General features: G+C 39.5%; 1 protein-coding gene across 3 annotated transcripts in view; it reads left to right on the top strand.

Moving 5' to 3' along the window:
• enox2 (ecto-NOX disulfide-thiol exchanger 2) overlaps nt 1–22,976 on the top strand; it is a 179,124-nt gene that overhangs the window by 12,787 nt on the left and 143,361 nt on the right. For all 3 annotated transcript variants that reach the window (XM_083915582.1, XM_083915581.1, XM_083915579.1), the window contains exon 2: nt 265–352. The gene's annotated coding sequence lies outside the window, so the exon portion shown is untranslated. The remainder of the gene's footprint in view (nt 1–264; nt 353–22,976) is intronic.

Raw genomic sequence — 22,976 nt, 5'->3', positions numbered from 1 at the left:
TGATTCCTTTGCGATAAGAACCCCCACTGAACTAAAGCAATTGTTTAATTGAAAGGAGTGAGGAAGCTTGAGCTTTTTGCAGCAGTGCTGTTGTCACTGTGAAAGCTGCCTTAGGGTGAGCTTTAGCATCCCAAACTGAAAAGAGCTATATCGAAATGACTGCTGGTTAGAGCTTTATTTCCATAGCTCTAGAGCTGACTGAGAAACATGAAGGTTTTTTTTTTAATCAGTTTGAGCTTTATTTTCTACATTTGTGTTCTGCAGGATCAAAGATGAAGCCAAACTACTGCAGTGTGCTCTTTGCCGGGTTGAAGTGGCCTGGTACTTCAGTTCTATGACGTCAACAACACAGGTACAATCTGCATGCAAGATCCACCCTGTTCAAAGTAAAGTAATATAATTATCCACCACTGCTCTGTGTGTTTTCCAGCTTGCTTCTTTTAGTAGTTCTTTCTCATCATACCTTTCTATAATTTCGACTATTTCCAGTAATTATTTCCAAATTTAACACGTACCAGAAGCAAGAACAGTGTTAATTAGCCTGATAACATTAGCAGGGAACCTGTTGTGGAGAGAAAAAAAAGCCCTGAACCAGTTTTCTTTAGTTTTATTCTGCTGTGAATGTTTTTGTTGCTTGCCTTTCAGTCATTTTTCAAAATGGAACTTTTACCTGTAAATTGACACAAACAGCTGTCAATATGGTTTGCTTTATGTTTTGTAAAAATCGAAAAAAGTAAAAATGTCCTTTGCTACAGAGTAGTACGGGGAGGTAAACCAATACTTAACTTATTTTGCTTGCAGGATGCTGTTCTTTGCTGTCCCAAAGGCTTAGGTACTGCCTCTCAGGCTATTAATATTGGAATCTGCCTTCAGATTCAGCAGCAGATAACAGCAGTGGTGTCTCCTCTAATTGCCTGTTGCCTAAGAGCTACTAACTACTGGAGTTGTGGGCTGCATGACAAATAGTTTTCTCCAACGAGTGTTTGGGCACAGGCACAAATTAAAGCCCTTCTCATTTCAATGTAATGCAGTGTATTTTTCTGTCCATGGCATAATCATTCAACCTCCGTTTTAATTTAGGAATAAAAGGCATACCACCATAATACAGTATCTCTTAAAATTATAACTTAATTAAAAGACTGCATGGTCTGGTTTCTTGAACCACATTCTACACTGAGCAGACAGGCTGTGATTTTGAATTTAAATGATCACTTAAATTAAATTGTTACTGAATAGGGAATACTGCTTTTCCTGTTTGCAATATTCACCCATCAGCCCAGACCGGCAAGGATTTGCTTTTCCTTTACAGCAGCGCTACCTGCTTGAAGGTGTGTCCTAAGTGGGGTTGCTTCTCTGGGCTACAATATACCTGCATTCACAAACATGTAGCATATTACTAAATATGCTCCTGTCCCATGTTATTTTGTCATTTTTTGTTTTTCTGTAATTAGCATTTAAATCTTGTAAAACCCCTTTGACATGTGTCATCTCCTTGTGAAGTTTCTTACCATAATCTACCAGACCAACCAGAACACTCTTTCTTTACCACAACTTCAGAGCAATTCATGTTGTCATATGTTAAAAACCTGGGATCCTGAACTCCAATACTCGATGCTGATTAAGTCCTCATTCTAATTTTACACCTGTAGATTACCATGTGATACTCAGTAGACGGTATAATGGCCTAGTTTAATACCAAACGTGAAAGCAAATGGGTCAAAGCTCCCATTTTTTACTGGTCACAGAAGAATGTCCACCACTGCGGCTTTACTTTTAAGGTGAATGGCTGCAATAGAGCAGAGACCTTCTTCACGCTTCTAGTTGAGAGTTCTGCGTCACAGCAAGAATAATTTTGTCACTACAAGATATTATGCTGTATTTCAGTCGCCCGGGCTGTGATGGGAGCTTTTTCCATTGTCTTTCATCTAAATCATATTCAAAATACTGATTCCAAAGTAGTTACAGCACAGCAACTTGACCCCCCACACGCAGCCTACCAGAGATATTTGCCACTCTTACTGGTTATCACTGAGGACAGCTATTTGACATTTGAGAGCAACCCAGATACTACTGTATGTTGGAAATGGAGAGGATATAACCTGTTATTCAGTTACTTTTGCAGACGTTTTACAGACCAGGACAAATCGCCGATTTAACATTTTGATGGAGCCATTTTCTGTCAAGTGCTATGTGCATTTTGCTACTGCAATTTTCCACCTCCTGTCTGTTCTGCCACGATTACACTTTAATACTCTACTGTGAGAGGGTGAAAGCATGCATTAAGGTGTGTAGGGGGGAGTAATAGTTAAGGTCCACTGCTCTGTACTCATATTCAATACATCGGTCACAAAATAACAGGGACCAACAGCTCCACTTTGTTTGTCTTAAATTTGTAGCTTCATTGGCTGACCTAGGCTGAGGCTGTCTCCAGAACAGAGCAAATCCCCATAGCGCCCCACGTTAAATTGTCTTACTTTTTGGTCTCCGTATTTGCTTATTTCACTCTTCATGACAACTGTATGGGAAGGGTTTTTAAACTTTTCTTTATTTTATTAAGTTAAAGTTAAAGAAGTTAAAGCTCTACATTGTTAAAAGGTGCTTTGAGTGACAGGTGGTGCAGAGGAGGCTAAGGTTAGCTGCTAGCTGTCTGTCTGGTCCGCGACCGTCACGACACCTCAGTTCTCAGCTGTTTGTGGTGAATACTAAACTGACTTTCATTCAGATATTGGAATAATAATATGGCTTACTGTGGGTTTTAATTGGACTAAAGGGCCGTTTAAGAAATACAGTTCAATATTTCTTTATCTAACCTGCACGATCTGACAGACTAACCAATGAGAGTATTTTTTCACAACTAACATTTAGGAGGCATCTTAAAAGTGTGAATTTTGTAGAATTGCACCTACTGTAACTACCTACCACATATTTCTTTCAGAACAGACATGCACAGACAGAGAGGAAGAGCAATTTTTAGAATTGTGGTTCATTTTGCTAACCTCTCGCCCAAGTGGACATGCCATTCTCATTAGCAGGCTAATATTAGCACTCACCTTTGCTCCATGTGTTAGTCTGTCTCTCTCTGTTTTTTCTCACTGACTTGTGACACACACACACACACACACACACACACACACACACACACACACACACACACACACACACACACACACACACAGCGGTGTGCTTTCAGGCTCAGTCTCAAATACTCAGAACCCTTAAACATCAATGAATGCAGCCTGACTTTTATGACAGTTAATTGAACTCGACTTGAAATTTAAAATATGCCTATGATCTATTTTTATCATCATTGGAGCCCTCTGCCTACTCAGTGCCAATCTCTTTGTTTATCTTGTACCTGCAGAATATGACAAGCTCGAGGCAATGTCATACAGTCTATAAGTTGTACAGTCACCACTGTTCAATGAAAACTTCATGAAATGCTGGAGTCTTTTTCTCTAGCATTTCAAACAGCAGCTGGTTTGTGATGGTGATAGGAAGCTAAATACAATATCTTCGACTCATATCTGCATCCAGCCTATTTGTATTTTGAAAAAGAAGGCTGGAGCTTGGATATCTAGTAGGCTTAAATGTCTGTTGAAGCACCTACACGCTCTCTCTTCCACGCATGGATGCACATACAGTATCTGGGATTGTAGTTGTTTTAGTCACTTATTTGTAACGATCAGCAACCCTACCAAAGTTTGTGGAGCAACCAGCCGCCTGTTTGAAGGTGTGTTAGTTGAGCATATAATTTACATTCCTGGCTATGGACATGATTGGACAATTGTTTTCTGCCATTGCCACTTTACTGGTGCACAACAAAGTAGTTATTTTCCCGAGCAAAGTGTTCCCATCATGGTCAAGTCCTGGCACCTTAATAAAAATAGTATCACATTGAATGGGAAAGCAGTTTACCACGATGAACGCCATTACCTAGCTCACTGGGTAGAAGCCCGCATTCGGGTCGAACTGTGGCCCTTCACTCTTCAGCTGCTCTAATAAAAAAATTAAATAAAATGGAAAATCTTCAAAAGTGTTTCCATCACATTGAACGGGGAGGTGGTGTACTGCATTGACAGCTATTTCACACATTTGTTTAAGGCGCTTTTCAAACTCCTGAAACACTGAATTTTTCCTATATACAAATTGAGATCAATAACATCCCAAGGTTTACTTTACTTTTCCTCTCCAACCACAGTATCCCAGTCATGCTTATCAGTCTATGTTTATTTGATTTGTGTGAGAATGATGTGTGTAAATGTTTGAAGTAAGACTGCAAAGTTCATGACGTTAGATATTTGTCAAACTACAGCAACAGAAACTGTCACTATGGTTGTATGAACTGTGATAATGCGTCTGATATGTAATTTCTGAGTGATTTAAATTCTTTACTTTTATTGGATCTGTTAAACACAGTGACACATTAATTTAACTTGGTGACATGTTCATTACTGCATGAAATGCTCTCTCAAGTGAAATATTGGTGCCACCAAATTACGCATCCGTGCCACTAATGGGAAAATGTCAGCCATGGCAGGAGCAAAAAGTAGATTTCTTTCGGATTTTGAGTTTAATTGCAGTGTGGTTCATTGCAGAAAATTGTAAGACTGCTACTTTGAGAATTTAGAGTTTCAGAGAAGATATGACACAAGGCATATTTGAGTTCATGCACGCATTTACTCACAAGTAATTAAACTAGATATGCAGCTGCTTGTCATTTGTAGATTTTCGGTTGATCTGGTGAAATTGCTTCTCATATTTTTGTGATATCTGACACAAACGTTGACAGCATGAGATGTACTTTTAAGCATTTTATGTCAATTTATCATTAAATATGTATCAAGTGTCATATTTAATGAGATGCTTTCAAATGTTTTCTGAAAAAACCCGTCCCAATCAGGAACAATCTAGGCCATGTTAAAACTGTAACTTACTTTATTTGTGTTAACCTAACCCATTGAAGAATTTCTCTTGTGGTTGAAGGAGTATACAGGAGCACAGGAGGAGATTGTCATTAGTTCACTCACTCCAAAGCGTCACAGGGAAAAAGGCTCTTGTTCTTCACCATTGGAGCTGCCTCACCCTGTGTTTCTATGCTACAAATTATTGTTCAGGTATAAATAGGCTGACAGTCTTGCAGGGCCAGGTGGTCTTATCTGCCAGTTCAGTGTCCTGCTACCTGCCTGGCCAGATGACACGGTGGATGTTTGCCACCACAATAACATTGGTCTCAGCCTGGACAGATTGGCGAGGTCTTGCAAATAAATGAAATGGTGGCCTCACAGATACTTTTTACATATTGTATCTGTAAGATATATCTGATCTTACAGTATTGGAAGGCATAGTATCAAATGTATTAAAATTTGTCGCTCAAAATGAACACAATCTGTGTTCACCTAGATCTTGACATTTGTAAGAGTTTGAACTAAAAACTAGAGCAACAATGACGATTAGTTTTATACGTCTTAATTGATTTCACCTGTAAGTAGGGCTGGAAATTATGGCCAAAATCTTTTGTCCAGATATATATCATTTTTAAATCTCGATAATAATAAATATATAACAATAAAGCATTTTCTCTGGTAATTCAATAAATAATCAGCTTATAGGTAATAACTACATGGTAAAGCCTATTTTTGTTCACTCCTGTTAAAATAATAGCTTATGTCACTAATATGTAAAAAAGGAAAATTCAGAGTATTCACTCAAAAACATAATATGAACTAAAAATATTTCACATCAGATTTTCTGAGAAGTTAGGGAAATTCAAGTTATTAGGGAAATTCAAGTTCTTATGTGCTTGTTATTATCAACTGAGATAGTAGTAGATGTAGTTGTGTATCACAGTGTATTGGTATATGATTTAATCACTATACGATACTATTGAAAGACAATAAAAGATCGTATCGAATTACTTACAAGCCCTATGTTTAAGGTCATTTAACGGTTTCCCATTCTGAAATGTAAAAAATGACTGCTTTGTCTTGTCTTAGGAGACACACCTGAATATGTTTGGGCTTTGGATGCATGTTCAGATAAAAGAAGACTATTATTTGAGTAAATAATTGGCACATTACGTGATTATTGGGTCAAAGCTCATTATCATTAGTTACAGCCCAACTGGTCTGCTCTTGTTTCTTAAGCTCACGTTTGTTTTCATTCCCTTTCACAAGAGGCACACTCTGCTTGTCATTCATGTCGAATAAGCTGAAAAGTAGTTTTTTTTTACCCAAATTTAATGTTGTTTTTGTGCTGTTGTAAATTACTTGAAGGAATGAAATAGTTAGTGCTTTCAATTATGCCTCTGTGTATCCAATCTCCTACCACATGGAAAAAGTATGGCTGCTGAATATTCGCCATAACAAGGTTTTCCCCCTGGTGACAGTTTTGGAACAGCAGCAGCAACAGGCATCATTATTGTGTGGGCTACTACAACCTGCCACAGTTTTCATATTTGGATTTCTTTTGCTCGATAGTGTACAGCAGGGCTATTCAACTAGTTTGGAATGAAAATGATCCAGATTGAGGGTCAGGAAAAATATGGCTTGAATAGCTGCAGATACAGTAAAACACTACAACCTCATAGGAGTGCATATATTGATCAAGGTAAATAGTAGTAAATTGCCTACTCAAAGTGCAAAAACCTTTAAAAAAAACAATCCTTATTAAATGAACATACCTCTTAACCAGAGGTTTTCACTCAATTATTGGACTAAAGTACAAGTTTGAGGCTCTTGTCCTTTACGTCAGTATTTTCTTTTCATGCTACTTTATACTTCTACTCCACTAAAAATCAGTGGGAATTGTTCTACTTTTTACTCCATTACATTTATCTGATTACTTCAGTTACTTACATTACCAAGTAAGATTTTTGCACATGAAACCTATTAGGGGTTTATAAAATATTGTATATTTCTCTTTACACACCAATATACACTCGTTCAAAGAAGGAAGAGACATTGTGAATGTGATTTAACCAGACCGAAACGTTTGCCAGAACAACAACAGGCGCGAAATGGAGCTTGACGAGCTGTTGTGGAGAGGAGCAATGCAGAAGCACACAAAGAAGAGAGTAGTGGGAGTGCGCACGCCTACAGAAAGTGCATAGAACAAGTTTCGCAGGGAGATGTGAGAGAGGACAGCGGTCAACATCAGTCACTACGGCCAGGAGTTACTTTTTTACATGGGCTTCTACTGAAAGGGCTAGTAAATATTCCCTCGCGGGCCGGATCCTGCCTGTTGAATAGCCCTGGTGTACAGTAATCATTACATGCAATTTTTTTAATGCAAATTTGACTCCTGCATTTTTTATAGCGCTTTCATTTGTAGTTGTTTCTAACTTAGCAATATCTTTAGTTCAGCCTCTGGTTTAAACATGCTGAGTGGCTTGGGTTGTTTATTAACCTAATAAAGCTAAAACGCTTCTTCATATTTGTGTTTTGTGGTGATAAATAAAATAACTTATTTTTCCATTGCAGCTGCTTTTGTCCAACGTTTCCCCTTCGTTCTGCTTTGTCCCAGTGTTCTCGTGTCCATCTTCCCTGTCAACACTTTCCTCCAACTTCACTCGTTTCCCATCGGAGGTGCCAACATGTCACCAGCAGCACAAAAGTCTAACAGCTATTGGAACATTTTATCTGACACCTGCAGCAAACATGAAGCCTGCTGGGCTGCTGGAAGAACAGAGGGAGGTTTATCTGGGATGGGAGGCCTTGCCTCCGTACCCACGCCAATAGAGACAGCAGCACAGAGCTCAGCACTTCACAAAGAAGCACTGCAGCCAGAATCCACTCACTAGAATGGAAGGGGGAAAATGAGGTATGCGACTAATAACCCTTGACAGTTTGCTCCAATTAAATACTTTTTGACTCTGAATTAGTAGTTGCTAGTAGAAGTTACGGGTGTTAATGCAAAGTTAAAGGTATTATTATACATAACTGAAGTTCCTCAAATAATCCAGTTTGAGGGAAATGAGTTGGACCTCATTTCAAAGGACTAGTAGGCTTATGTACATATATACACAAGTAGACAGAACATGCAGTACATAGTAATCTTGTGATTAAGCATTTGTGGGAAATTACTGAACTCACATTGCTGTCACGCTCCAAGGTCAAAAAGGCTGGGCACATAATCATCACCTATTAACTGCCTGATATGCGTACTTTTTGTAGAATTTGCCATTTTCTGCAACTATTTTAATGTCCTTATCCATTACATCGAAAACTGATTAATGGTCACATTATTGCTACTGTACATATAACACGGCTACAGATCTGGCCTCGTAATGAGAGTGTAGTTCATAGTTTAATTTTTCATATTTATTAGTTTTCTTTGCAGACTGTTTTCCAGCAGTGACCCGAAGGAGGAATTTTAGATTTAATTGGTTTCGTAAGCTGAATTTATATTTCTGTTTAAATGGTTAGAGTGGCTACACAGACCTACCACCAGAGCTACCACATGGGGGGACGGTAAAAACTGTGATTGCCTGTATTATCCTCTGCAATTGTCAGTTGGCGATAGAGATGGTTGAGGGAAGGAACATGAAGCAATTTGAAGAAATATTCAGTAACTTTTCAACAGATTTCAGCAAAGCCGTCTCGACTGCAGTCCTTTTCATTGTGATCTTTGCTTTCTGTCCCAGTGAATGAAACAATCTGAATATGGGGATTGATCCGAATAGTTTTATTCAATAATAAGACAATGCTGTGTACCATGGAATGAATGAAAGTACGCAAGCACTATAATAAAGCACAGAAGTAACCTGTTCCGTCAAATTGTACTTCTCTCTATGTCAGGAGAAGATGTAAAGGCTGTAGTTTACTGTGCTGCATTTAAAGTCTTGGGGATATCCACCACTACACACCTAATAAAGAGAAGTAATAATAAGAGAAAGTGGGTTGTTTGTGTGTGGGGTTACTAAAGATGGTGTGTGAACTAAAACAATATTCAAGTGTAAAGGTTGCCGATTTATAGTTTGTTTTTCCACCTATGCAAGGAGCTTACAATAGCTTGTGCCTTCCTTTTGCATTGTCCTTTGGCTGCATTGCGTGTGCACTGCGCCTTCACAAGTCTTTGTGCGATAAAGCCAGAGCCAGAGCCAGAGCTCAGCATTCAGACTTCCTCGTTTCCAGTCTGTCACCATGAATATAAAGAGTGGATTTATCTCCTAACACTCGGATCTGACCAGGAATAATGCAGGGTAGGGTATGATCTGCATTCTTTTAGTCTTTCTCCACATTTCCATGCAGAAAAACATGCAGATTTTCAGCAAAGAGCTTGCTCTATTTTCATGGTTTATAGATGGCAAGTAATGGTTCACTTTAATACAGTACATTTTGCCATGAGCAAAAGATGTTTATCTATGCATAGTGTTTTCTGACTTTGTAAACTTTCCTGAATAGTGCAAGCCTTGTATAAAGTCCGTACTGAGAGATATTAAATGGTCAATCCATTATAAGTAGTTATTGTATTATACAGTGGCTTCGAACGTAATAGTGGTCTAGTACTTTGCCAATGCCTAAGTATGAAAAAGTTATCCATTCAGTCAGATTCTTTGTAGGGAACTAATTTGGCATGGTTCACCCTATATGACCAAAATCTTTGCTTAAAGCAAATAGAGAAAATAGAGACATCCAGATTATTCTGTTTTCTGTTATTTATTGTTTGTGTCGGCATGAGTGTTCGTGCTTGTCGGGCAAGAAATTAACTTTGTCACAGTGGCAGTAGACAATAGCAGGCAGAAATTGCTGAGCCTGATGTTGCACTCAGGGAACAGTAAAGTCATTTTGCTTCAGCAGACCACTTAATAGTTTTGAATGATGCAGAGTTTTAAAATATATCAGTCAACTGGGCCAGACAGAGATGAGCTGTCTTGTGAGTGTCAGTATGCTTAGTATGATAGGTCACAGGTAGCACAACAGTGGAGCTGCTCTCATTATGAGCTCGAGTCACACAATACATCTTATTGCTTTTTCAAACTAGACAGCATTAGCCAATAATGGTTTAATTTGGCATCACTTTGGACATCAAGAACAAGAGCATTAGGAATAGGCTGCTTACTCCTGACTGATTGCTTATGTTTCCCCCGAAAGTGTTTGTTGGTGATAGAGATGGTTGAGAGAGAAGACAACATGACACAAGTTGATGAAAGATTCAGTGGTATTCTACTTTACAGTAACAGATTAAGTAAAGCCATCTCGACTACAATTATTAAACATTTGTTTTTAGCCTTTTGTTGGAATTCCTGACAAGCAACCTTTTGTGCTTGTTTGTATGATCCTCCTCCCCATAGTTTACAGTAGAGGGACCTGTGTTTATGGTTTGCATTCACATCTGAGTGTTTTTTTTAAATGTATTTGTTTTACACCATGAAGCAGTTCTTAACCTAACTTTAAACTTAAAAGTAAGGGGAACTCTGATGATTTTACACATCAATGTCTGTTTAAAGGTCTTGCAGAGTACTATGTGAAAAAGGTTATTTAAAGCCATTATTGGCTCCAGAGGGAGCCACCTGAAAAGTGATGTCATGAGACAGTGTGTTTTGGGTCTGACGACAACTCGTTTAGAAACTAACGAAATCTGGGGATGTGGAGTTAGAAAGATGTAAACTTACCCCACCCCTGAAGCCTGCTCCTAATCTCTGCTTAAGGCTAGTGGCCTAAGGCTACATTAGCCACTGCAAGTGTAACACAATCAAATCAACAAATGGACTTTCCAAGGTCGGCTTGCATTGTGGGTGCCAAAGTTTGACAAGGAAGAAGAAGTGCAATAAAAAAGAAGATATCTCTGGTTGTACTCCATTGATTTTGATCCTTTTTAAAGAAAAAAATCCTTTTTGTGGACCGACGATGTAAAGGAGTACAATGCTAAATCTGTGGAGTAGCTTTGTGTGTCTGCATACAACTTTAACACAGGTTAAATGATGAAATGATAGTTTCAAAAGCTTGTAACCACACCCCATACTTCTACAAGTAATGCCCATTGAGGAAACATTTCTCAATATATCTGGGGGTACGTGTGGTATCTTAGCCCTGTAGGTGCAACCGGCGCCCAAAGATGATTGTTCATTTTCTGGATTAACTCGAACTGTCAGTTTGATTAAACGTAGAAAATGCAGCCTGCTGGAAGCAGAGACCTCAAAATGCCTTCACCCCCACAACAGGTCACACCCAGGTGTGAATCCTCCAAGGCACCCAAACTGTTCATTGGCTGAATTGACCCCCAGGTGATGACATCATCCGGGCCTATATAAAGTGGAGCCCCCCATCTCTCGCTCTCTTTCTACTGAATCTTTTCTACTGGATCTTTCGACCGGATCCTCCTGCTCTTCTCCAACTCTACGCGTCCCTGCGGATCCAGGAGACCAGCTGCCCGCTGTCCCCTCGGCCCTGGACCTGGCCTATGGCGTGGGATCACCACGAAGGTTAACCAACCGGTTATCCTCAACTGAGCACAGCACAGACGATCCGAATCCTCTTTTGCCTAAGAGCCACAATCAGACAAGAACTACCACGGAGCTTCCTTTCTTCACCCAACCACTGGCATCAAGCAATGCGCAACATCTCCTATCTCATGGACTGGTAACTAATCACCAACTGGGCATTACTACATGTTATAGGACTTTATGAACGGCTAGATACCATTGTAACTTTTGTCATAAGAACTGAGAGATCAGGCTTCCGGCCTTTGTGTAACAAAGAGAATGTTCACACCTTCTCCGAGCCCCCACCTCTTCTCTTTGTCTCTCTCTCTCTCACACACACACACACGCACACACACACACATACACACAAACATACGTTTGCTGTTAGCTTTAGTTAGTTTATTGTGTTTTGTTTGTTGCATTTATTAATTTGTTAATAAATGTTTGTGTTTACCATATGTCTGATTATTTAATATTACACAAAGATGAATGAGCCAGCTTCTACTAAGAAAAGAACTTCTTAAATCCTTCAACTAATTAAACTATTACATTTATCGGTGTTTAACCCTTAATTAGTAGTTTAATATATTTTATGAGACTTTAATATTAGTTATCACTCCGTCTATGACGGTGGTGCCCCGAGGAACTCTGGTTTGACTAGAGTCATTTTTATTATTATCTTTGATAATTATTGGTGATAACTAATATTTCCTTGATTAACGGTAAGTTTATTGAGAATACTCAATCTCATAATCTGAACGTGAGTCAAGGCACTATATTTGATTGGTTCTCCGTGTGACGTTTTTAATAAATTGAAGTTATTAATTTTTAGTAATTTTTCTTTATTAATTTTCCTTATCAAATATTTCATTTGATAGTCACTATTGATCCAATTAAACCCAAAGTACCTACATTGGTGCCCCGTGTGAGGGTTAGTTATGTTGGCTTGGCAATAATTCATAATTGTGTGATATTAATATTCGTCATATTTTTGGACATTTTACAATTTTTGGATTTTTCATCCAAAATTTTCCAAAAGTCGTTCCATTTAACCCCACTTGTCTTCCACAGGAGTAGACATCCAGCTGTACTTACAAACAAGTACAAAGTGGTGTTATTTGATTAATTCCAAATTTAGCTAAAGCGGTTTGAGAATATTGATAACCTCTGTAAGCCTGATAGTTACCCTTAAGATTTTGCTATTGCTGCTAGCTATTGAAGTTTGGTTTTGCATTTGAATATCACATATTCAATGCAATCTAATGAGTCTTGTCATAAGTTGTTGCTAAATTAAGTGCTCCTTCCCCTTAACTCATAGCGTGCCCCCGGCCCTATGAACCCGAGAGTTTGAACTGTTGGAACTGCCTTGCATTTCAACCTGAGTGGAGATAGATAGAGCCACAGTGTGCTACCAGCCCTGTGAAATAAAGTTACATACCCAGCTGTTTCTTCCATGTGTCTCAGCTTGAGTAGTACTTTATAGATATTATTCCCTGACTGACTGCCCTGCATCTCAGTTAGTGTAAATTCTGGTCCCAGAACCACATGGTGCTGTAGTTGCCCCTCCCCGCGCAGGAAGCAAGCTACCCACAAAGTGTAGATCAGAGGAACTGTTGTTTTAGGCTAGTGTACTACCCAATTTACATCACAAGGTGTCTGCCAAGCAACACCAGAGCCAAAACAATTGCATTGTTGTACTAGACAACAAGTTTTATTCTCACCTTCCATTTTAAACAATGGAGAACCCAAGTGTAGAGAATTTCATTTCTTCCCTAGCACAGAGCCTTAAACCTGGCTACCCTGAGTTCATTAACACATTGAACTTAAGTGAGTGCAGGAAAGAAATAGACTCCCTTCTCAGCGACACATCAAAAGGGTCTGTGGTGAGATGTTTGCTCCTGAACTTCCACCGGCAAATTCACATTGTCTGTCAGAGCAAAATAGCATTAGAAAAGGAGATAGAATCCCTTAAAGCTCAAAATGCTAATCTCATCAGTGAAGTTCAGATAGCAAATCACAAAGTCCTGCGTTATTTAGAAGATTTGCACTCAGCAGAGTCACAGCTCTTCTCCCACAAAAAGGAATTGTTAGGGCTTAGATGTGAAACTCTTGCCCCACCAAAGTCGTTCAGCCTTGCTGATTCTGGCTTTTCAAATTCAAATTCCTCCCTCAATGAGAGATTAACGCCCTCTCCAGAGCAGACCAAGGAAGTTCAGTCCTGCTCTACCTCCTCACAGCATCACTTTGAGAGTGATGACAGAGCTAGCATAGTCTTGCCTTCACAAACGGTGACCTCACAATGTCCCCGCCTTGAAGAGCTTGAGCTTCTAGCTAAAGATATGGACGTGTTTGATCCAGACAACTGCGATCATAACATTGAGGACCATTTTAGGGAATTAGATCAAAATCTAATTGACCTGCCCAATGCAACACAGAGAGAGAAAGTTAAACTTGTGTGGAAAACCAGCTCAAAAGCTGTCCGCAAAGTTATACAGTCTCAACCTGCCAGAGTCAGAAATGACTACAATGAGCTCCGTCATGCACTGACAGAAGAATTCTCTTCTACTGCAGATGAAATCGCTTCTTTGGTTGCAGCTAGTCAAATAAAACATTCCCGTCAAGAGAGTCCCAGAGACTATTACAGACGTTTGAGACACGTATACTTCCAAGGAAGGAATGCACCAGGCTTAGAAGAGAACCCAACTTTTAAGTCCCTGTACTTGCAGAATCTTCATCCTTGTATACGTACACACGTTATTCTTGAGACAAGAAAAGATAACCTCTCTCTTAACGAGGTTAGGAAAATAGCACAGGTGGCTTGGGAAACTGTTGTCAATTGCAAAGCAAGGGAAACAACATCTGCTTCCAGCAGCTCAAACACCGTGAGGTCACACAGACCTTCTGTCTCAGAACCCCATCCTCAGAACAGATCGAAAGGGGGGGACAAAACACAGCATAGGAACACAGAGCGTAAACGCCATGTTCGCCAGCTGCCACGGGATAGTCATGCCCAGAGCAGGAGCTGTAGAAGGCCATACTCTGAGATCCTGGCCCAGCATAATGACCTGCCAAACCACTGCTCAGATGATGGCCACAGCATCTCTGACCGCAGTTCAGAACCCGACAGTGACAGCGCCTCTGAGTGTCTTTCTGTACACGGCTACAGGCAGCGTTACAGCCCTGAGCCACGAGTTAAGAAGAACTTCAAACAACAGAGCTCCAGAGTCCGCTCCTATCGGTTTTGTAGGTAACAGTCCTTCTGCACTGATAGTAAGATTAATGCAATCTCAGCAGCCTTACTTTTCTTACAGTTAAATTGGTAAACTTTGATTTGTTAGCAGCCGCAGCAAACTCAATAAGACCCAAATTGTAATTGGACTTAACACCTTGTACAAACTTTGCAAATACTTTTGGATCAACTCCTTGTATTTTGTAATAAGCTCACTGGTAAACACTAGTTTAGGACACATCTTGGATTGACACACCAATCATACAACTGTCCTCATGCAACTGACAGCTGCATCTCATCTGTATCTCACCCCAAGTCATTTACATAACTAACACTTCTGTTCTCACTAACCTGAAGAGTAGCTGAGAAACAATGTTTATTATGTATTTCGTATAGTGCCATTGTCATGTTTAGATTTAGTTTTGTAGCTTTTGTTCTTGCCTAGTCGAGATATTAGTAGTGTTTAGCCAATTCCCAGTTGGTGAAATAACTGCCCAAAACGTTGCAAACACTAAATGAACTGACAAATGAACTCTGTACATCTATGGACTGTGAAAGATGCCCTTAAAACCGCACATCGGGTGCAGTCTCAAGGACATCGGGGGGATATGTAGGTGCAACCGGCGCCCAAAGATGATTGTTCATTTTCTGGATTAACTCGAACTGTCAGTTTGATTAAACGTAGAAAATGCAGCCTGCTGGAAGCAGAGACCTCAAAATGCCTTCACCCCCACAACAGGTCACACCCAGGTGTGAATCCTCCAAGGCACCCAAACTGTTCATTGGCTGAATTGACCCCCAGGTGATGACATCATCCGGGCCTATATAAAGTGGAGCCCCCCATCTCTCGCTCTCTTTCTACTGAATCTTTTCTACTGGATCTTTCGACCGGATCCTCCTGCTCTTCTCCAACTCTACGCGTCCCTGCGGATCCAGGAGACCAGCTGCCCGCTGTCCCCTCGGCCCTGGACCTGGCCTATGGCGTGGGATCACCACGAAGGTTAACCAACCGGTTATCCTCAACTGAGCACAGCACAGACGATCCGAATCCTCTTTTGCCTAAGAGCCACAATCAGACAAGAACTACCACGGAGCTTCCTTTCTTCACCCAACCACTGGCATCAAGCAATGCGCAACATCTCCTATCTCATGGACTGGTAACTAATCACCAACTGGGCATTACTACATGTTATAGGACTTTATGAACGGCTAGATACCATTGTAACTTTTGTCATAAGAACTGAGAGATCAGGCTTCCGGCCTTTGTGTAACAAAGAGAATGTTCACACCTTCTCCGAGCCCCCACCTCTTCTCTTTGTCTCTCTCTCTCTCACACACACACACACGCACACACACACACATACACACAAACATACGTTTGCTGTTAGCTTTAGTTAGTTTATTGTGTTTTGTTTGTTGCATTTATTAATTTGTTAATAAATGTTTGTGTTTACCATATGTCTGATTATTTAATATTACACAAAGATGAATGAGCCAGCTTCTACTAAGAAAAGAACTTCTTAAATCCTTCAACTAATTAAACTATTACATTTATCGGTGTTTAACCCTTAATTAGTAGTTTAATATATTTTATGAGACTTTAATATTAGTTATCACTCCGTCTATGACGGTGGTGCCCCGAGGAACTCTGGTTTGACTAGAGTCATTTTTATTATTATCTTTGATAATTATTGGTGATAACTAATATTTCCTTGATTAACGGTAAGTTTATTGAGAATACTCAATCTCATAATCTGAACGTGAGTCAAGGCACTATATTTGATTGGTTCTCCGTGTGACGTTTTTAATAAATTGAAGTTATTAATTTTTAGTAATTTTTCTTTATTAATTTTCCTTATCAAATATTTCATTTGATAGTCACTATTGATCCAATTAAACCCAAAGTACCTACAGCCCTGAACATGACTGGCAATAAATGTTGGCATCACTTAATGAAAATTTTTAGCTGAAACAACTCTAACTGTATAATTTAACCTCATAAGTATGTAATTCCCTCCATCTTGTCATCATCTAGACAGGAGGGCAGATAACCTGGCCCATTGTGTCTGTCTGAAAGGATTGCTTGTCAATCTGAGACTCTCAACTAACCTCAATCTCAGCGCTCAGATTTGACTGTAAATGACCGTAGGTAGCTTAATCAGCCGTGGTAATGGGCAACATAAGGGAATTGGTATTAACTGTGTCCCTCGATTAATTATTTTTACTTGCCTTCAAGGTAGATTTGACTTGGTGTTGAGATGAGTGACTGCAGCAGAGTAAATGTTTAAGAGGCAGACTCAACTTTTATTGTCATAGCAGCAGCTTTAAAAGACTCCTCACAGTCTAGTGGTTGTGTGTCATATATGTATATCATCTATTCTCCTTGTGACTGATCTTGCAGAACTACACTGGAATAATTTGAAATATCCTAATGTAAGCAGACATATTGAGGGCCAAGCATGAAAGATTCAATAGATGCAAAATATCAGAAGCCTACTGGAATAACTTGACACTTTTTTATTTCTTAAAACTTGGAAGCTATTTGTATGTGTTGCAAATGTTACTGCGGGTTTAAAATGTTAACTTTCGACACTTTTCTCTGGCCCAGCTGTTTTATTGGCCCCTGCTATTTTCTCTCTTTTCCTCCACTTTGTAATCAATGCCATCACGTCTTCTTGACACCATGTATCCACCATGGATGTGGTGTCCACAGTGCATTATATATTGACATTAAAGTTATTAATTAAACATAGCTTTAATGCAAAGAATTTGCATCAATGATTTTAGTAATTGAGTTACTCAAGTAACTTTAGGGATTGTTGATTGATTCTAATTCGATAGTATAATAATAACATATTAATATTTTCCTTATCAACATTATATTTAATATAATAACCACTATAACATTTATTTTGTTTTATTATTTAAATAGATTGGAATTGTTATATAATCCTGCTGTCAACCTCATCTGATTCAAATATTTGCCAAGTCAAGTTTCAAAAATTTTTTGATTTGCTGTTTTTCCAAAAATCTAGCGTGCACCTGGTTGTCTAGCCCAGGTGCACGCTCATCAGGGCACTGATGGGTGTTTTTAACATTATTGTGATATTTTATAGACTGAATAATTCATTGATTATTGGAAAAATAACCAGCAGATGAATGTAAATGATAATAAGTTGCAGCCACAGTGAATTCCATGTAATAACAGGCAGCCCTGTTAAAAAAGCTGCACAGTTTTGTCCTGTATCCTTAAAATCTAACTATGTCTAATACAGTACTTTTAATTGTGCCAGTATGCGGCACAGTTTCTATTTACGTCTAAGTCGCTCATGCTTCTTATCAGAGTCGACTTTGGTGTTGAGACAAGGTAATTAGGCTGTTAAGAGAGGAGCCTGCATTGGGGAGCAGAACAGATTTATCTATTTATCAATCAAAGGCTGTGCACTCTGGTTAGGGCATGGACAGAGCACAGTGAACCAGCTGAATAACGATGCCTCCTCATAACTTGTACTGGGCCCATGGATAGTATTATTTAACTGCTACTATGATTGACAGGCAGATTTGTATTCTTTTAACTGTGGATCCTTGTTACGTAGAATATATATTCAAGCACAAATCAACAAAGGCCTTATTTCATCTTTTATCTCTCCCTTTATTTTAGTATGAGATCATTTGGAACAGGGCTTACTAGGGGTGTGACAAGACCTTCAGGTCACGAGACGAGATTTTAACACTATTTTTTAATTTCACTGTTTTTTTTTACAGCGGGGCTGATTTTAGAGAGCTGTGGTTGTGTCAGTGCATAGTACTTGTGTTAGCTTCAGTGTAGCTTACGGTACTCACACCGCAAAGTATACCTGCCACCTGGTACCGGCTGCCTCAGGTGCTACACAGGGCGGAGAAATAAAATCGACGAATCAGTTAAACACTGTCAATTTCTTCCCATGGAGCCGACATGAAAACTACTTTGGTTTAGTATATTTCTGTTGTCACTTGGCTTGGGAGCTGCCGTTAGAGAGCTAACTGCAGTTACCAACAACTCACACACACACACACACACACACACACACATACACTCACCAACAAGTTACTCATGAGCTGACTAGTTCCTCGCGAGCTTACTACTGTTACTCGCCTGTGAAATAAATTAGCCATGGGCTGCAATCGGGACACACAACCAATGTTTACAAAACCACACTTTAGCAACAATCTCATTTCAACAATTTATTTGGGATTAAATGTTGAAATTAACATGCAACATTAATACAACCTTAACTGTCCTCCTGAATGCAGGTTTGTATCATAAACCAACTGTGAAATGAGTTTACAGCTCTGTTTGTTTACCTTATGCTAGATGCCCCCTGCTTCCGTCACACATATATCCGGCACATCTATCGACGCAAAGATTTGTTAGAAAATTCCAGTGTTGTGTCCGAAATCTCGTTTGGTCATAGTGAGTGAGTGAACAAGGGAAGGATTTTGAACACAGCTCCACTCTGGCATAGGCAGAAATAGAAGCTGTAAAACGTTAGACAGCTGCACACACTCAGCTTTAATTGCAAGACAAGTAATTTAGGACATGATTACACCTATTTTAGCTGACTTAAATGTTGATTAAGCAAATTGTTACAGAGCGGGTAGAATTAAAGCTTTTATCCACACCCCATACTTCTACAAGTAGTGCCCATTGAGGAAACATTTCTGGATATATCTGGGGGCACATGTGGTATCTTAACCCTGAACATGACTGGCAATAAATGTAAGGTTTAGTACCCTGATATGTTTTGTAAGGTGCAGATTGAGTTATACTGCCTGTGGTCACTGATTCACAACATCCCAAACACACAGTATTTTTCACAAGACTAAGAAATACCCTCATGTCCAGTGTTTTGGTTGCCTAGTCAGGGGGCTACAAATAACGCCAGCTTGTTTGGAGATTATCAAGGGTTTCCAGGTTCTGATATCCTTCAACAACTCAGATCCTATCATGACTGGGAAGGGTTTGTCTGTGATCTGACTTTTTAGAATGTCATTCTCTTCAGATGAGCTATCATTTGAATTTCTTTGCAGAGTTCCCCTCATGAATTTTTCCTACTTGATATGAGTTGAATATTTAAGTCCCTGTGTCTAACTGACACATCAGAGTTAAAGACAGGGGTGTCTGCCTGTTGTAGCAAGATTGGCCTCCCTGTCTCATCCTTTACCCTCTGTACACTTGCTTTAACTGCCCTCCTACCTCCCTTCCCTGATCTAAGTACTTGTGACAGGGGGAGCTAAGCCCTATCTACCCCTTCACATGCAAGACTGCTTTTCTAAACCTTTATTTACCAAGAGTGGTTTTTACCCGAGACCCCTGCTCTTTTCCAGCAAAACCCAAAGTTACACATGTTCAAACTGGGAATGTGTGATGTATTTTAATAAATACTTTTGTGCATTTCAATCAAAGATTTTAAAAATATTGCTTCCATTAACAGCCACAATTTCAAGGATAAGATATAAAAGCCTCCTTACTGGATGGAGGCTGAGGATAATTACAGAGACCTTAAAAACAACACAGCATTGTTCTTCTTTATTGCCATAATCAGTCGTTTACTCTTCATATCCTCATGAAGTTCCCGCTTTACTTTGCCTAATTAACATAATAAACTAATGGCCCACACGTCTTTTTTCAAAACATTTTCTCAGAGAGAAACAAATCAACATAGTAATACTCTAGTCACTTAAATTTAAATTAACATGTCTTTGCTTCTCCAGCTGATATGACATTGTCATTATATTACCTATTTTTGAGTAAAATTTTGTGTCGTTTCGTTTGTTTTGGCACCACCAAATGATTTCATGGGCTAGAGCTCACCGAACTGTGACTGAGAAGGATACAGTTATTTCTCTGACCTCCTCATTGGCCATGAATGCAAAGACAGCACGTGTCTACGGCTGTTAAACCACACATACTGGCTCCCAGCCTACTCATAAATTACGGAGCATAAGCCCAAGATTGCCTTCGGTGAAACCGTTTAGTCAACGAGGTTGAGTTCAGTCAACAGAGATTTGTGGAGACTAGAACTGTGTTCCAGAGTTATGAAAAGCAGCTTGGTTGAGGTCACAAGTTTTTTTTTTATTCCCTGTCATTTGTTACCTGTAGAATTAATTTCTTCACTGTACTATCTGGGATCATCAGGATACAAAGGCTGCATTCACACCAAAGCAGGTGTTTGGGCGATTAGTGCAGGGTTTTGCAACAGTTAGGGAGTGTCACTCAAATGTCATGGATGTTTCAGTGGCCCTCATTTATCAAACGAAAGTACGGCAGAAAAACGTGTCTACGACCATTTCCTGACAAACTTCGGCATTTATCAATTTGGACGTGAGCGGGAGCTACGATCAAATCTCACGTCTGGTCTGAGATCGTGTACGCACATTTGAGCCTATGGATTTGCGCTGCAGCACAGCAAAACCTGTCTGAAAATAATTAACAAACCTCAGCTGTCATTAAGCATAAGTAGTCACATATTAAGAACGGATCAAACAGATTCTTAAAACAAATAAAACAAATAAAAAATTGTGGTTGGAGCAATCGATTGGCGCACTGCAGAGCCAAAGTCATCTCCTCGGTAAGTGGCTACCCTCGATAAATTGTATTAAATCAAACAAGGTATTAGATGATTAACATTTTGGTATGGTTCTTCTTGGTGACAAAGGTTATCCTCTAACGAAATACCTAATAACCCCGCTGGCAAACCCCGCTACAGAGCAGAGGAGCACAGGTTCAACAGTGCGCGCGCACACACATGGGTCACAGTGGAGCGCTGCTTCGGGTTGACTGCATCCGTTATTCTTTTCCATACAGTGTTTTTATGGGCCCCTTTAATCCCCTCTTAAGACTGCCAAAAAGCATATCTTTATTTTGCTCCATCTCGGATGTCAGGATGCCGATCTGTGTGTCGGAAAAGTTTATTTTCTTACAAGTGTTTCGTCTCTCCGTGTTTGACCTCAGTGGGCGAGGCCTCCGAACCAGCAATATTTAAAGGCGTAACATGTTAATGACGATCGAATTCAGCCGCTGCATTTATCAAGGCCCGCTCATTCGTACGCTGAGATTGGTCAGATACGAATGTTTCATAAATCACACGTGTGTCCTGTCGTATGACCAATTCTGCGCACAGATCTGTAGATTGATAAATGAGGGCCACTGTGTTTTGTCTGCTCACCAGTAGGTTGTGTGATCACTTCAGGGTGACGTTGGATTGTGTTTCTCCAAAAGTGAATTCTGTTTCAGGTTTTTCGACAAGGCTGCTGCATTTATTTCCCTGAAATCCCCTGCGGTCCTCACTGCTACAGTCTAAATGTAACAAACGCATTCAAATGAATTGGCGAACTGGCATTTTTTCCGTAAGGCGTGATTTGGTGTGAATGCAGCCTAATGAGTGTTGGTGTTGTATTTTGAACTGCATGTTGTTGTTGATTTATTGACGTGTCAATTGACAGAAAATTATCAGAAACTATTGTTATAATCGATTCATCGCTTGTCATTTTGGCAAAAATACCAAATATTTCATGAATGTGGGATTTCGTGCTTTTCCTCGTCTTATATAATAGTTAATTTATGCTCTTTTGGTTTTGGATTATTGGTCAGATAAAACAAGACATTGGACAATATCAGTTCAGTTTGGGCTAGCAATACTCTATACACTTTGTTATACATTGTGTCATTTCAGATGTCAAATTCTGTGAAGAATTTTTCCTTTTTCAGTTACACAGATATCTAGATATATATTGTTGAGATACACACAGTGAAGTATGTTCACTTTGCATTGTGTAACTCTAAAAACTACCATTACACTAAAGCTGTAGGTCTTGTGTAAATGTTTCCATAAACCTAAGATGCAATTTCATTTGTTATTTGAGGATGCAAACATTTTATTGCTTTCCTCACACTTGTTTCCTGTCTTGGGGTGATAGAAAATAATACTGTCTGGACCTCTGGCTATGTCTTTTAACACTGTGGAAAATTGTTTTCCTGGTCAACATCAGAGTTTTCAGCATGAGCCACGTCTAAAGGATCGGAGATGCTCTTGTAACCAGTTTCTTCCCCTTTGATCATTATTTGGTGGAGAAAAGTGGACACATCTGCATTGCTCTCTCTGTCCTCTGCTTGCCCTCCTTTTTAATTTTTTAATATTGTTCAAAGCTAAAGTTATAGTGTAACATCAACACACAAGCCATCTGTCAGTTGGTAGAAATGCTATATAGATGACTTATAGCACACACTTAGACACACATACTTCTGTTACTCTGTTTTTATGACTCACTGCTGACTGGAGTGAA

Source organism: Echiichthys vipera (assembly GCF_963691815.1).
Source record: "Echiichthys vipera genome assembly, chromosome: 6".
NCBI classification, from domain to species: Eukaryota; Metazoa; Chordata; class Actinopteri; order Perciformes; family Trachinidae; genus Echiichthys; species Echiichthys vipera.
This window is presented reverse-complemented; position numbering and strand designations above follow the sequence as displayed.